At 44.6% G+C, this 16917-nt stretch overlaps 1 protein-coding gene across 1 annotated transcript in view; it reads left to right on the top strand.

Moving 5' to 3' along the window:
- DENND4C (DENN domain containing 4C) overlaps positions 1-16917 on the top strand; it is a 274603-nt gene that overhangs the window by 90081 nt on the left and 167605 nt on the right. The window lies entirely within an intron of this gene.

The raw sequence follows: 16917 nt of genomic DNA, 5'->3' as shown, positions 1-16917 counted from the left end.
TGTTTGTCATGTTAACACCCCTGGGCCTCTAGGCCGGCTTTATTTAAAAACGTTCAGAAGCTAGTTTATAACATAAAGTAGAAACAAATTTGGTTGAAATCTGGGGAGTCATTCATTTCAGGTAAGCTGCCATAAATATAGGCAATAGAAACCATGAATTATCTTGATGAAATAGATATTCTTCACTTCTTAATCTAAAATTGCCCCAAAACATAAGCCCATAACATTTACAGTGTACCAAGGGTCAAAATGTGAAATCATTTATACACGTCAACATTGCATTTTCAATTATTTCTAGCCTACTCAAAATAATCTGAATGATCTTAACGTTTGTAAACTTACTTTGTGAAGAATCCAACATGCAGTGCCTTCAAAAAGTATTCCTACCCCTTGAGATTTTTCACAATTTGTCATGTTACAACCAAAAGCGTTAATGTATTTTATTGGGATTTTATGTGATAGACCAACACAAAGTGGCACATAATTGTGAAGTGGAAGGAAAATGATAAATGGTTTTCAAACTTTTTTACAAATACCTGAAAAATGTGGCATGCATTTGTATTCAGCCCCCCTAAATTAATACTTTGTAGAACTAACTTTTGCTGCAAGTACAGCTACAAGTCTTTTTGGGGATGTCTCTACCAGCTTTGCACATCTAGAGAGTGAAATTTTGCCCATTCTTCTTTGCAAAATAGCTCAAGCTCTGTCAGATTGGATGGAATAGCGTCTGTGAACAGCGATTTTCAAGTCTTTCCACAGATTCTGAAATTCAGGAAGTGAAGGGAAATCTTGGTGTTCATCGGGGCAGTCCCATAGTATATGTTTGTGTGCCAACCTGATCGCATCCCCTACAGCATTTTGGAGAGGAACTTCCGTCATACATTGCCTTGAAAAAGTATTCATAACCCTTAAAATTTTCCACATTTTTGTCATATTACAACCCAAAACTTAAATGTATTTTATTGGGATTTTATGTGTTAGACCAACACAAAGCGGCACATAATTAAGTGGGAGGAAAATGATAAATAGTTTTCCAAATTTTTACAAATATCTGAAAAGTGCAGCGTGCATTTGTATTCAACCCTCTTTACTCTAATACCCCTAAAGAAAATCTAGTGTTACCAGGCCTTCAGAAGTCACCTAATTAGTAAATAGAGTCCACCTGTGTGTCATTTAATCTCAGTATAAATACAGCTGTTCTGTGAAGCCCTCGTAGGTTTGTTAGCAAACCTTAGTGAACAAGCAGCGTTATGAAGGCCAAGGAACACACCAGACAGGTTAGGAATAGGGTTGTGGAGAAGTTTAAACCAGGGTTAGGTTATAAAAGAATATACCAAGCTTTGAACGTCTCACGGAGCACTGTTCGATCCATCATCTGAAAATGGAAAGAGTATGGCACAGCTGCAAACCTACCAAGACATGGCCGTCCACCTAAACTGACAGGCCAGGCAAGGAGAGCATTAATCAGAGAATCAGCCAAGAGGCCCATGGTAACCTGTAGGAGCTGCAGAGATCCACAGCTCATGTGGGAGAATCTGTCCCCAGGACAACTATTAGTTCTGCACTCCACAAATCTGGCCTTTATGGAAGATTGGCAAGAAGAAAGCCATTGTTGAAAGAAAGCCATAAGAAGTCCAGTTTGCAGTTTGCGAGAAGCCATGTGGGGGACACCGCAAACGTGGAAAAAAGGTGCTCTGGTCAGATAAGATCAAATCTGAACTTTTTGCCCTAAAAGCAAAATGCTATATGTGGTGGAAAATGAACACCGCACATCACCCTAAACACACAATCCCTGCCGTGAAACATGGTTATGGCCGCATCATGTTGTGGGGATGCTTTTCTTCAGCAGTGACAGGAAAACTGTTTGTTGATGGGAAGATTGATGAAGCCAAATACAGGGCAATCTTAGAGGAAAACCTGTTAGTCTGCAAAAGACTTGAGACTGTGGCAGAGGTTCACCTTCCAACAGGACAATGACCCTAAATGTACAGCGCTTCAATGGAATGGTGTAGATCAAAACATATTCATGTATTAAAATGGCCTAGCAAAGTCCAAATCTAAATCCAATTGTGAACAGCAATTTTCAAGTCTTGCCAAAGATTCTCAGATGCTCTCCAACCAATCTGACAGAGCTTGAGCTATTTTGCAAAGAAGAATGTGCAAAAATGTCACTCTCTAGATGTGCAAAGCTGGTAGAGACCTACCCAAAAAGACCTGCAGATGTAATTGCAGTGAAAGGTAGTTCTACAAAGTATTGGCTCAAGAGGTTGAATAGAAATGCACGCCACACATTTCAGATATTTATTTGTAAAAAAAATTTGAAAACCACTTATTTTCCTTCCACTTCACAATTATGTGCCACTTTGCATTGGTCTATCACATAAAATCCCAATAAAATACATTTATGTTTTTGGTTGCAACTTGACAAAATGTGGAAAATTTTTAGGGGTGTGAATACTTTTTCAAGGCATTGTACTTGCTGCCTACAACTCTGTGACACGTATTCACTATGCACTAGTGATAGGCACTGCTGTGTCAAAGAATTCACAGAGCCTGCTTGGAGGAGTTTCAGTTGGCAGCGTCAGTACAGGAATCACTGCTTGCAGGCAGCAAGGTACCATGGGATATGTAGTCCTTAAAAATTGAAAGTAAACAGCAGAGGAGAAACTGCAAAGCATGCAGGGAATTCAGGAAGTTTTGGAGAGATTGCCAGCAGATGGGCAGAATGCACAACATGAAAGGAGAACTTTCAAGAAGTATTATATTGGATTGTCAAAAATAAGTTTCTTTTTCCTTCATTGACGGACACAGCTCTTTCATTTTCCTGACCATATGGTTTTAGCACCACCTTCAGAAGTAGGACACTAGGCAGAAAAAAAGAACACACCCCTGCCTATGGGCAGTTAGTGACTCCTTCCCCTCCTCTGTTCTGTTATAGGCAACTCTGTATTTTGTCTGTCTAGGGTCTTTAGTTTTTTTTTTCTTTTTTTTATCCTGGAATTTTTCCTGTGGAGATCTTCTATCAACAGCTGGGCCAGCCAAGAGGCTGGACAATGTAGGTCCCGTTGTCATCCCTACCTGGCCAGCGAGGACACACAGACCTTTAGCTACGCATTTAGCTATACCACAGTCCCATCCTGGACCAGAGTTGCTGGTTAGTTAAAGATCTCTCGGAGAACCATATGACTAAGCACCTGAGATCCATGTCAGTGTTTCCTTGGCCGACAGCCCTCCTATCTTGTTGGGAGACAGGCGCGCGTTACCCACTACCTCTGCTGGACTGGTAAGTAGATGCCCCCCTTCCCCTTTTACCTTGGGAGCGGAGGTGGGCTGAGGGTACTCCTTGAAGGGTGGTCAGCTCTGCAGGGTCGTCTTTGCGCTCCGGGCAATGGTTGTCTGTGTCCATGCCCCCCTCCCATGCCTGTCTTCCTCTCCCCTTCTGCGGGTTGAGTGGACCTCTGGTTCCCTGTGTGTCTCCCACTGGATGGTAGTGGGTTTGGAGCTTGTCAGTCTCTACTGGGACACCTCCACCCTTTTGTACTATTGCTACTCTGCCCCATTTTTACTGATCGGGGGCCATGCTGTTGCAACCCCCTTCTTCCTCTCCTTGGTCCCTGAACACCCGTGTGGTGCCTGGTGGCCTCTACATGGGCTGCCACAGCCCCTTACCCTCAAGTTAAATGTGTGCACTGCAGCTGTAGGGGTGCATGCTGCAGGTTTCCTGCTAAGTTTGGTTTCCCTGTTGCCTTTACTATTGCACGTGGGGGGGGGGGGGGAAACTCTGCCGCCCACATTAATGGCCAGCGTACTATGTGGGGCTGCCTGTGGGTGTGCACTCCACATGAGTGGGCAAGGAACCTGCCTTAGCAAATCCTTACTTTTCTTTTCCCAAGTACCTCGGTTGGGGATCCAAGTCAAGTAAGGCTGCTCACACCCTCTAAGCTGGCGACAAGCCCTCCAAGGTGTGAAGGTTTGTCCCCTTGAGTACACCAAGGTGGGGGGTTGACTTTGCGGATCCTCAGATCCATGGTTTTCTGTCTTCTGAAGAATGGTTTCGCAGATTGATTTTGTTGGCCTACACAATAGGGTTTCTTCCTATAGTCCAGATTAGTTGTTTCCTGCCACCCCATCTCTCCCCATCTCAGCTATGGGGAGAGATGGGCGGGACCTGCTTCCTCAAAGTGTGATGCTTCAGACCCAAGCCCGGAGAGGTTGCGGATGTTTTACTCCAATCTGTTTACGGTTTCGAAGGGGAAAGGGGTCTGTCCATTACTGGACATCAAGGCCCTGAATTGCTTTGTAGAGGTTCAAATGTTGAGATGGAATCCATCCGTTCTGGGGTGGCCTCCCTTTAACAGGGGATTTCCCGATCGTCATAGCCATCAAGGACGCATACTAGCATGTTCTACATTTGTGCTGGGTGCAAGTTTTTCTGTGCTTTGCAGTGAGGGACAGACTTGATCAGTTTGTGATGCTCCCCTTTGATCTGGCCTATACTCCCTGGGTGTTTACCATGATACTGGCTCCGGTCCTGATATTGCTGACACAGCGGAGAATTACCATGATCGACTATATGGACACCCTCCTCCTGGAAGCGGAGTCTCGCTGTGCGCACTCTACAGGAGTTAGGTTGGGTGCTGAACCTCAAGAAGTCTGCTCTGACCCTGACTGGGTGTCTTGAATAACTGGGGTTGAATCTTGACGTAATGCATTCCTAGGTGTTCCTCCTGCTGCACAAGCTCAGAAACTCTGGTCTACAGTCCTGTTGCTGCTGTCCCACGGGTGATCTCTGCATATTTGCATGCAGGTTCAGGGCCTCATGGTGTCCACCTTCCAGGTAGTCCCATTTGTGCAGTTCCGAATGAGGGTCCTACAGAAAAAATCCTATCTAAGTGGGACAAGTCACCTGTGTGAACAAAAATATTCACATGGGACACTTGGTCAGGGCCTTCCTTCTCTGGTGGCTTTGATCTACATCTCTTTCGGGCCAGGAAAGTAATTTCCCCAGTCCTTTTGGCGGTGGTCACGATGGATGCTAGCCTGTCCGTCTGGGGGGGAAGTTCTGGGTCTGCAGTCAGTCCAGGGCCGTTGGACGTCAGAGGAGTCTTGGCTACCTATCTGTCCTGGAGACATGGGCGATCAGACTTTGTCTCTAACCCATTAGATGGAGCTTCTTCGAAGATGTCTGGTCAGGATCCAGTCAGACAATGCCACAGCAGTGGTCTGTGTCAATCCCCAGGCTGGGAAAAGGAGCTCTGCAGCGGCGCTGGAGGCCTTACACGTTCTATTGTGGGTGGAACTTGACGTACTGGCTGTCTCGGCCATTTACATTATGAGCACAGAAAACTATCAGGTGGACTATTTCAGTCATTGGGCGCTGGATCAAGGAGAGTGGTTTCTGTACCCTGACATGTTTTATCAGATCTGTCTGTGGTGAGGCCCACCAGACGTGGTTCTTCTGGCCTCCCATCTCAACAGGAAGGTGCTGAGATTTTTTTTGAGTGAGGGATCCAATGGCCGACGCAACACTGGTGGCGCTGTGGAGCCCTTATCAACTCATTTACGGCTTTCCCCCTCTCAAGCTTCACCCTCTGCTGCACAGGATAGAGGCTGAAGGTATCCTGGTCATGCTGGTGGATCCAAGCTGGCCTTCAACTGGTATGCTGGTGTGGTGTGCCTGATCTCTGACCTCCCTTGATGGCTGCTTCTGTGGGAAGATCTGCTGTCCCAAGGGCCAATCTTCCACCCTGCTTTTCTGTCCCTGGCTTTGACAGCTTAGCTATTGAAAGACTGGTTCTGAGAGACAGGGGGTTGTTGGGCTCTGTGATTTCCCACCATGTTGAAGGCGCATAAATCTGCCTCTTGGAAGATTTATCATCATATTTGGAAGGCTTACATTTCATAGTGCAAGGCTGCTGTATTGCACTCGCGTTCCTTCTTGGTTTCTCAGATTTTGCAGTTCTTTAATGAGGAGTTGATCAGAAGCTGGCTTTAAGTACCTTTTGAGGGCCAGGTTTTTGCCCTTGCGATATTCTTTCAATGCCCTTTGGCCTTGCACTCCCTAAATTCGTATCTTCATTTAAGTTCGGCATTTGCGATCTGTTGCTGCTGCAGGACCTGAACCTGGTTCTTTCACTTCTTTAGAAGCCTCTCTTTGTGCTAATTAGGGCTTCTTCCTTGCTTGCTCATTTCCAGAAGGTCGCACTTTTTGGTTGCTGTCACGTATTGAAGCTGGTGACCTTGTCCTGTAAGTCTCCCTATTTGATTTTACATGAAGTAGTTCTCTGTCCAAATCCCACATTTCTTCTGAGATTGTGATGTCAGAGTTCCACCTGAATGAGGACATTGTCCTTCCTTTTCTGTGTCCACGCTCTTCACATCCTAAGGTGGTTGCTCTGCACTCCTTGGATCTGGTCTAGGCAGTTGGTGTGCATATGTCTCCTACGGCCTCCTTCCAGAGGTTGGATTATTTTTATAATTGCAGATGGCCCACAAAAGCGCCTTGTGACTTCCTCTGCTATTTCTCAGTGGATCAGGCAGATGGTTTTCCAGGTTTACGCTATTAAGGGTCAAGCTCCTACCTTCCCTGTTATGGTGCACACTACCAGGGAGAGTAGTACCTCCTGGACTATGCAACATCAGGTGTCTGTGTTTCAAGTTTGCGAGATGGCTATCTAGCGGTTTGTGCACACCTTTACCACATTTTACAGAGTTGATGTTTTCTCATCTTCGGATGCATGCTTCAGTCAGCTGCAAAGTTTTACAAGTGGCTGTTCAAGGCTTCTTGTTCCTCTTCTGGGGTGGTTCTCAGATGGTGTTGCATGTTCTTCTGTGGTTACACACCTACCAATGTGGCAATGTTTTGGGATGTCCCCATGGTCAAGGATATGGAATCTGTTTCCGTCAATGAACGAAAGAGCGAAAGCGATTTTACAGAGCGTATACAACAAAATATAAAATCCTGTTTTCGAAGTTCATGGACAGACGCAGCGCCCACCCTTCTTTTTTTTTTTTTTTTTTTTTTTTACTTGTAGTGCTTTGTGACAAACTAAATTGCCTATAGCAGAGAGGGGGTTTACCACCAGTTAGGACGTCCCATAGGCAGTGCTGTGTTCTTTTTTTCTGCCTAGTGTCCTACTCCTGAAGGTGGCACTATAACCCTATGGTCAAGAATATGGAAGAGCTGTGTCAGCCAATGAAAGAAAGGGATTTTACAGTGAGTAACCAAAAAAAAAAAAAAAAAGCCCGTTATTGTTTGCCTTGCAGTAAAAATTACATCTTTCTGAAATAAAATGTATTTTCTCTAGCGCTCATTGACAGACGTAGTCCTCGGTGATACACCACCTTCGGGTTATGTTGCCTCCACAGGAGCAGGACTAGACAGGAAATTAAAAAGCTCTGGCCACACCCTAGGGGCAGTCCCAGAGGGTATATCCTCTCTCTCTCTGCCTCAGCAAATCAGTTATTTTCTGTCTAGTTAGGAGTAAGGACCTAGATACCTTGCTGGGATCTTAGGTCCTGGCAAGAATTTTTTTCTTAAAGGATTTTTTAGACAGCTTTTTTTCTCCAGTGTTCCTGTGAGATCTTCAAGCAAGAAAGCTGAACTGGGCGACGGGCTGGATGTTGAGATCCGGTGGTCACCCCAGTTCAGCCTACGAGCGCGTGCAGGCCATAGCTCCGCGCTGGGTCGGCCGCGACAAAGTCCCATTAAAAGGACTGAACCCGCGAGTTAAACGTCTCGCTGAAACGCCAAAGACCATGAGTCACGGCGTCCGTATCGGTCGACAGCCCTCCCGCCCCGGTGGAGAGGGGTACTGTCAGGAGTTGGTGCCCGCCTGGTTCCGGTATGGTGAGTAGTATGTTCCCCCTTTTTCCCTGACGGGTTTTGTGGTGAACGCGGGCCCCTCTCTGTATGGTAAGAAAGAGTCCTTTCTATCCTATAACATGTCACAGATCCTCCTACTTTGAGTGTGATTTTATGTGTGCAAAAAGCCAGGAGGCTTGGTTTGGGAGCTAACTATCTATTGTATACATGTTTAAAAGATGTAATCTGTGGCATTCTGGGAATCTTATGGGTTAAGTATAAGCTACCTACCAGTCAGAAGCCACGGACATGTAGACTGCCTTCCAAATCAGATCTCCAGCTATTAGCAGGCCTCCCGAACGGCCATGCGGTCCGCCAGGGCCGGTACCGCCAACCACGCCATATCCCCATGCAGAGAGAGTGTTGTGTGCCCTGCAGCACACCGCTATTCAGTACAGGCCGCCGCCATTTTTTTTTGCTGGATCGCACGAGCCGCCATTTTGGCGTAGCCTCGTGTCTCCAGCATGGGGGCGGCCATGTTTGAGGTGACTCCTACACCTCGTGGAGCTAGGGGAGGCGCCGGAAGGCGTGCAGAGGGGCGGAGCCGCCTCCTTTCTTCCTGGGCAGCCAGCCAAAAGACTTCCTGTTTGTCAAGACAGCGCTGTAACCTGTTGCAGTTTAACTCTGAGCATCAAGTGGTGAGCCTGGGGGTCTATCTCTCTCTCTCTCGATCGATAGGGATCCCTAGCAGGTAACACTAAGGGGCTTTTTGTGGCGCTGGGGGTCAGAAAAAGAAAAAAAAAAAAAAAAGTTTTTTTCTTTACTTTTGAATTATATTATCCAGGAAGTAACTGGAGTTATCATGGACCCTGCCACACATATTCCCCCACCTGTTTCCCTCGAGGGGGCCTCGGGACCCGCCGGTGCACAGAGTATAGAGTCATTTACAGCAATTTTGGAGTCTATGGTGGCTCGGGTGGAGGCGGCCTGTCAGGGACGGGGGTCAAGGAAGCGACCCCCGCCTACCCCTATACCATCTGACACCTCTGACTCAGATTCAGAGATGGTCACGGCAGTTGCAGGTTCCTCTGCAAGGGCTGTTATCCCAGGTAAAGCCCCCTCAGACAGTGAGGAGGACGCTTCTTCTCTTGCTATAATTCAGGAAGAAGCATTGGTGGACGCACTAGTTGTGGCAGTGCAAGAAACCTTAAAACTTGAGGCTTTACCGGCAGAGGCAACTGAAACAGAGATGCCTTTTGGTACTAATAAGCCCATCAAGACGGCGAAGGCTTTTTCTGTACCTAAATGTTTTGGTAATCAGATTAAAGGAGAATGGGAGCATTCTAAACGTACCTTTACTATTTCCAAGCGTATTGCTAGACGCTATCCGTTTGAGGAATCCATCATTAAGAAATGGACGGTACCACCAGTCGTGGATCCGCCTATTTCCAGGCTGAATAAAGCCATGGTTATTCCAGTGGAGGACACTTCGTCCTTTAAGGATCCGGTGGATCGAAAGATAGAAGCAGAGTCCCGCACTATCTTTTCTCTGATAGGGTCAGCATTTAGACCAGTAATTGTTATTGGTCTAGTTTCCCAGACACTTACGGAATGGGCGAAAATGGTACGCCAAGATCTTAGGGGAAAAGATATTCCCCAGGAGACATCTGATTTGATGGAACAGATCATACAAGGGCTACGGTTTATCTGTGACGCAGCCTTGGACACTACTCCCTTATTAGGGCATGCATCTAAGTTAGCAGTGATCCTCAGACGTGTGCTGTGGTTAAAATGCTGGTCAGCTGACCTAGGTTCCAAAAAGACCTTGACCAATCTCCCTTTTCAGGGGAATCGTCTATTTGGGGCCAACCTAGATGAAATCATTAAGGATGCCACTGGGGGCAAGAGCACTTTTTTGCCACAGGCTGCAAAAGCTAAGGGACCTCGCAACAAGCGAGGACCTTTCTTTACCGCCCGGCTGGTACTAGCGGGAAAGGCAAGACTCCTCCAGGAGGGTTCAAGAAGGGCTGGTCGGACAAGCAGAGGACCAACCCAGCCAAACCCGAAGTAAAGGAGTACACAGCCTGAAGGTGCGCCCCCACCCGGTTTCAGGGTGGGGGGGACGTTTTCACCGGTATTCAGGACATTAGATCGAGCATCAACCACTACTACCGGTGCGATTCTTCCCTTCCAACATTTAAGTACCACAGGAAGCGGTAGTTACCGTTCCCTGAATAGATCTTTTCCTTTACCTTTTCCTAAGATTAGTCCCGATACCTCACAGGAATCGGATCTGGTTGACCAGATAGGCCAAGTAGCCTCTAGTCAGGGTGACTTCGGTCCCTGAGGTTCAACCAGAAAAGATCACCTTTCCTGATAACTATCAGGTATCTGATAAATGTGTGGGAACAGAAAACGACCAGACTTTCTCGGATGGTCGGGGCCAGATAGCTCTAGGGACGCCTGGTTCAGATCCAATCAGCGCCAGTGGTCCTAGAAATTCTAGGCTGGCCTCCTCAAGCCGGCCTGGCCGACTTGGACATGTTAGTCGCAGACGTTCCGTGGGAACTTCGTCTCAGGGAGTGTCTGTGGTCTCAAGGATCAATTTACCTTCGTGCTTTACAGTCGCTGGTTTTAATGGCCTGGCCATTGAGACCCAAGTACTGAAGGACAGAGGTTTGTCTACTTCAGTCATTCCTACCCTTATTAAAGCAAGGAAAGCGACTTCCAGCAAAGTCTATTATCACACATGGAAGACTTATATTGCGTGGTGCGAATCTTTAGGATTTCCTCCACGTACCTATTCGGTGTCTCGAATATTGGCCTTGTTGCAACAAGGGGTTGAGCAGAAGCTAGCCTTGAGCACCATCAAGGGTCAAGTTTCAGCATTAGCAATCTTCTTTCAGAAGCCTTTAGCTACCAAATCCTTGGTGCGGAATTTCATCCAGGGGGTGCGGCACCTGGCTCCTCCAGTCCGCGCGCCCTTACCGCCCTGGGATCTTAATTTGGTTTTGTCGGTTCTACAGAAACCTCCCTTTGAAAACATCAGGGAGATTCCCTTGCTTACTTTATCCCAGAAGGTGGCCTTCTTGGTGGCTATTACTTCTGCTCGCAGGGTGTCAGAACTGGCTGCATTATCATGCCAGTCCCCATACCTAGTGATTCATAGGGATAAGGTAGTACTTCATCCTAAGCCATCTTTTCTTCCTAAGGTGGTTTCAGATTTTCATCTGAATGAAGATATTGTACTACCTTCCTTGTGTCCTCAGCCCAAGCATCATCGGGAACATGCGTTGCATTCCTTAGATGTGGTTCGGGCAATCAGGGTATACCTGAAAGCTACGGAATCATTCCGTAAGACGGATTCACTTTTTGTGATCACGGATGGCCCCAGAAAGGGTTTGCCTGCATCTGCCGCGACCATTGCCAAATGGATTAGACAAACGGTGGTACAGGCTTATTCTATTAAGGGTCAGAGTCCTCCGTTCCCTGTTAGGGCGCACTCCACTCGAGCGCTCAGTACTTCCTGGGCCTTTCGCCATCAGGCGTCAGTGGTCCAGGTATGTAAGGCGGCCACTTGGTCGTCGGTACATACCTTTACAAAATTCTATAAAATTGATGTGACGGCATCGGCGGATGCCTCATTTGGCCGCAAGGTTTTGCAGGCCGCAATTTGAGGAGACCGGTGGTCTACCTCGAGGGTTTTTTTCTGTTTGAAAAAAAAAAAAAAAAAAAAAGAAAAATTTTTTCTCTCTTTTGTTGAGTCTCATCATTAAGGATGAGCATTGTAAACTTCTAGTTGGCACCGGTTGGGCCTTCTAGATTGGGATTTGATTTCATTTTCCCACCCCTCAGTTGTGATACTGCTCTGGGACGTCCCGAAGGTGGTGTATCACCGAGGACTACGTCTGTCAATGAGCGCTAGAGAAAAATGGATTTTTGTAAAATCTTACCGTAAAATCCTTTTCTCTTAGCTCATTGACAGACGTAGTCCCCGCCCCTCTGTTTTTTTGAGTTGGGTTAAAATCTCTAAAGACTGCTTTTTCACATAACTGATTTGCTGAGGCAGAGAGAGAGAGGATATACCCTCTGGGACTGCCCCTAGGGTGTGGCCAGAGCTTTTTAATTTCCTGTCTAGTCCTGCTCCTGTGGAGGCAACATAACCCGAAGGTGGTGTATCACCGAGGACTACGTCTGTCAATGAGCTAAGAGAAAAGGATTTTACGGTAAGATTTTACAAAAATCCATTTTTTTATGTTGGCACCATACCTTTTGTCAGATATTGTCGATTCAGTTTTTGTTTCTCTTTTTCAGAGATATTTCTCAGCAATTCTGAATCAGGAAAAAAGCCCAACTCCCACAATGCTGTTAGAAAGTCCCTGTTAAATTGTTTTTCAGTTAGCTGTCAGCATGATAGGTATTAGTGTGGTGATGGATACATTTTTTTTTTGGTCAGATGGGAGTTTTTTTTTTATTTTTTTATTACAAGTCTATTTGTGTCATTATTTTAAAGTGGTTCTAAAGGTAAACGTTTTTTTTTTAACTTAATGCATTTGCTGCATTAAGATAAAAAACCTTCTTTGTGCTACCGCCCCAAAAGTAGTGCAGGGGGTGTGATGTCTCCCCAAAGTAGTGCAGGAACCTTTTTCTAAGTTGGAGCGACTTGAGTCGCTCCTATTAGAACGGTTCCAATTGCACAGCACGGTCCGCTACTTGTCAGGCGACCAAGTCGTCTGACAAGTCGGAACAGTGTTAACCGGCACTAACCGTACACTCGTTATTCTCTCTCTCCCTCCTCACTGGACAGAGAGGCAGCAGCGTCAGCCATTGGCTCCTGCTGCTGTCAATCACAGCCAGTGAGGAGGTAACGGCGGGCAGGGCCGACTTGTTCTCTGTGTGTCAATGGACACATTGAGCGCAGCTCGGGATTGAGCCTGGACAAATTATCCCATAACAAGCGGCTTGCTATGGGGGGACTCGGCAGGGGATAGGAGCAGAGAGTGCCAAAGGGGGATGCCAGAAGAGGAGGACCAGGGCTCCTCTGTGCAAAACTATTGCACAGAGCAGGTTAGTATAATATGTTTGTTAAAATAAAAAAAAAATCCTTTAGTATCCCTTTAAGCCTGAGTTTGTGGAAATGGAAAATATTAATAATTCATTCTAAGTTAAACTGAATGTGCTAGGCAGTCATCCACACAGGCAGATTGCCCAACATCTATTTAAGGGGAAATACGAAACAATTGCGATTTAGTGGTTTCAAGTTTTGTAAGTCAAAAGGTTGTGTTTTCAGCACACTGCTTGGAAAATTGGAAGTGAAATGGGTAAAGTTTCATACCACTGTGATTTACAAATGGTTTAACCTGCCAGTTGGTTTAGGTATAGTGTTTTTTTTTTATTATAGTTCTTAGATATTATTGAATTCTGACCATAGGAGGTTAATCAGCTTCAAAATTTGAAACAAACAAAAGTAAAATTCCCAGTTCAATTTGCTAGCCAGTTTGCTTACCAACCAGATTAACCTGTCTAACAGTTTGCGTCAAAACAGGGGTTTAGTTAGCACACATTTGCAAACGCATGTGAAAGCTGCAGGGCCACTTCACGGCTCCCTGTATACCTGCAGTCCTAACTCTAATGAATTTATAAGAGCCTTCACAGTGGAAGCACATGCAAGCTAATGGATAGATAGGGGGCAGGTGAGCCTGGAGGTGGCCCATCCCTCCTAAAGGTAATTGGGGGCATAATGGATGCCCAGCTGATGGTATAACAGCAAAGGCATCCAGTATGTCCACTCACCAGTACACATTAACAGCTTCAAAATTTGACCCTGTACAGTAATTGGTTGATGTGCTGGTGCAGGCATTTTTACATTGTATTTTAAAGTACGTACTTAGCAGGCATAACGATGCCCTATGAATAAATATTTTGAAAAACAATGTTAAAGTGTATGTCCATCAAAAACTTTTTTTTTTTGGATAGGAGGAGTTAGAAGTTTTCACGGTTTTCCAGGGATCAGTTTTAGAGCTTGTCCCCCCTTTTTTTTTTTTCCCCTGTAACAATGAAAACAGCAGTTTTAGAAGACAGGAAGTTTGCAAATTAAATATGGTAAAGAAAAAAACGGGGATTCTAAACTTCCCCTACTAAAGGAAAAAAATTCAGACTGTGTTGCTTTTGCAGGTTTACCCTAACTTCTTGTCTGCTTTATTACTAGAGAGTAAGGTGAAGTAAAATCTCTCTAATTGAGCCCTGGATAGCATTAATACCTGATAGGGTTTCTAAGTCTTCCCCATCCCATTATAAAATTTTGTCTGGTCATATACAGTAAAATAAAGCACACCTGTATATGGAAACTGTCAATGCTATCTTGATTTTATAGGATTTCTAAAAAAAAAAAAAAAAAAAAAATTGGTATAGGTGGATCTACAGCATTCAGCATAAATGAGTACACCCCAACAGATTTGTCAGATAACTTTGACTTTCCCTTCAGAATCAACATTTTCTATGGGACACTATACTACAAAATACTCCCACAAATGTGGGCCATTGATTGCAACCAAGATTTGTTAATTTGCATTCATTCAAGACCATGTTGCAAAAATGAATACACCCCAATGAAAGTCTGAGGAGCAAACCTAAATTTTAGACCAAAATCCTAATTAAGAATTCAACTACATCTGAGTCTAATTATTAATTAAACAGGCGTCCAGCAGACAGTTGATTATAAAAGGGCATTACTTGATTAAGAAACCCCCTTTTTTATTTCATGCTGTCGGCAATGGCACCACATGGAAGAGAAATGTCACAAGGCCTGAGAAAGAAAAGAATTTCTTTACACAAGAAAGGTGAAGGCTACAAAAAGATCAGTAAAGCTTTACTTATCAGTCAGAATACTGTAGTAAAACTGAACTGGAACTGCAACCATTTCAGAGAGACGTCCAGGTCGTCCACAGAAGGGAACACCTCGACAGGAGCGTCCTCTGATGAGAAGGCTTGAAGAAAATCGCCATGCAAGTTCACTGCAGTTAGCTAAAAATGTAGAAAGCCAAACTGGGGTGATTGTTTCCCATGACACAATATGGCATACACTGCAGAGAAATGGCATGCACGGGTGTTGTCCATGAAGGAAGTCTCTTCTAAAGCCCATGCACACAAAAAAAGCCCACCTAGAATTTACCAAGGCCCATGTTGAAAAACAAGACTACTGGAACTTTGCTCTGTAGTGATGGGACCAAGATAAATGTTTTTGGAACTGATGGCTTCAAAACTGTATGAGGTTTCAAAGGTGGGGAGTACAAAGAAAAATGCATGGTGCCTACAGTGAAACATGGTGGTGGCAGTGTCCTTCTGTGGGGCTGCTGGTGTTGGGGAGCTGCATTTCATTGATGGTATCATGAATTCAGGGATGTACTGCTCTATATTTAAAGAGAAGATGCTACCATCACTCTGTGCCCTTGGTCGTCGTTTTCCAACATGACAATGATCCAAAACACACATGTAAGGCCAATGTTGCATTTCCAAACAACAGGGTGAAAGTGATTTGGTGGCCAAGTATGGCTCCTGATCTGAACCTAATTGAACACCTATGGGGAATTCTGAAGAGACAATATGAGCATCACTCTCCATCCAGAATCCAGGCTCTAAAAGAGGTAGTTCTTAATAAATGGAAAAAGATAGATGTTGCAATATGCTGCCAATTTGTTCATTTCTCTTGTAGGGTATCTATGGAAACACTAAAGGTATAGGTGGTTGCCGTAATCCCTAGATAATAGAACTGTGTTGTGTTGGTTCCTCAAGTCAAGAGAAATGGGATTGTGTAGGCAAAAACATAGCTTAAAATGGATTATATTTATTTTACAAATTTACATACAGCGAGTGAAAACAATAAAGACAACAGTGGCGGTAGATGCCGCTAATTTTTCTTATACTTTAGTCTATTGGGTGATTCGGTTGTTTAAACTGTGGAGACATCCGGAGTGGATTTGAGTCAAACAGACGGTTTTCCAGGACTCACATCCACTCCGGATGTCTCCACAGTTTAAACAACGGAATCACCCAATAGACTAAAGTATAAGAAAAATTAGCGGCATCTACCGCAACTGTTGTCTTTATTGTTTTCACCCGCTGTATGTAAATTTGTAAAATAAATATAATCAATTTTAAGCTAAATATAATCAATTTTAAGCTATGTTTTTTGCCTACACAATCCCATTTCTCTTGGCTTGAGGAACCAACACAACACAGTTCTACTTGTTCATTTCTTGCCTTGAAGACTTGGTGTTGTCCTTACAAATTGTGGAGGTCATACAAAATACTAGATGTAGTAGTTTTTGTTGTGGGGTTTATTCATTTTTGCATCGACTAATTTTGAGTAAAACTGAAAATTTTGTAATCGAAGTTATATTATTGACCTTACTTTCATGTAATGAGCAAAACAAATGTTCTATAAAACTCTCAGTTTTGTAAAAATTTTGTAAATTGTTCTTGTGTTCATTGAGTTATTGATTAAAATCGTACTTTTCAAAAGGGGTGTACTCATTTATGCTGAGCGCTATATATCTATTTGCCAATTTATGGTATTTCTATATATTTTGTGTATTTCCAAGATCTAAAATAAATTAAAAGCCCAATAGAGGACTGTGAGCCACTCTAGACCACAGCGGTTCTGGCTTTGTAAATTGAACACAATCACTTGCAAATGTTGTCCTTGAGAGAGAGAAAAAAATGGGTTTTTATTAATTATCCATATACACAGTCGCAATCAAATAAGTAATGGAATACTAGTCAGTGAGAGCGCTTGGGGACAAGAATAAAGTGGAAAACCAAGTAGCAAACTGAAAGAAATTAAGTATGCCCTTTAGGGTACAGGGAAGGGAGAAGAGAGGGAAAGGGTTGGGGGAAGGGAGGGGGAAAGAAGAGAGGGGGCATAAGGACAATTCTCACAGGACAATAAATGAGCAACTAGCTGAATGTAAGTCTAGGAGTTTAGAGGGGTAACATTAGGCTAAGGTGCCACAATATTCCGAGAAGTGGTAGCATTATTGGCAAGTTATTCAGTCAAACCAGGGGCATAGATCCAACTTGCCCAAATTCTGGCAGTTTTGACTGGTGTAGGTAGG

This window comes from Pelophylax lessonae (genome assembly GCF_965119305.1).
Source record: "Pelophylax lessonae genome assembly, chromosome: 1".
In the NCBI taxonomy this organism is placed as follows: domain Eukaryota; kingdom Metazoa; phylum Chordata; class Amphibia; order Anura; family Ranidae; genus Pelophylax; species Pelophylax lessonae.
This window is presented reverse-complemented; position numbering and strand designations above follow the sequence as displayed.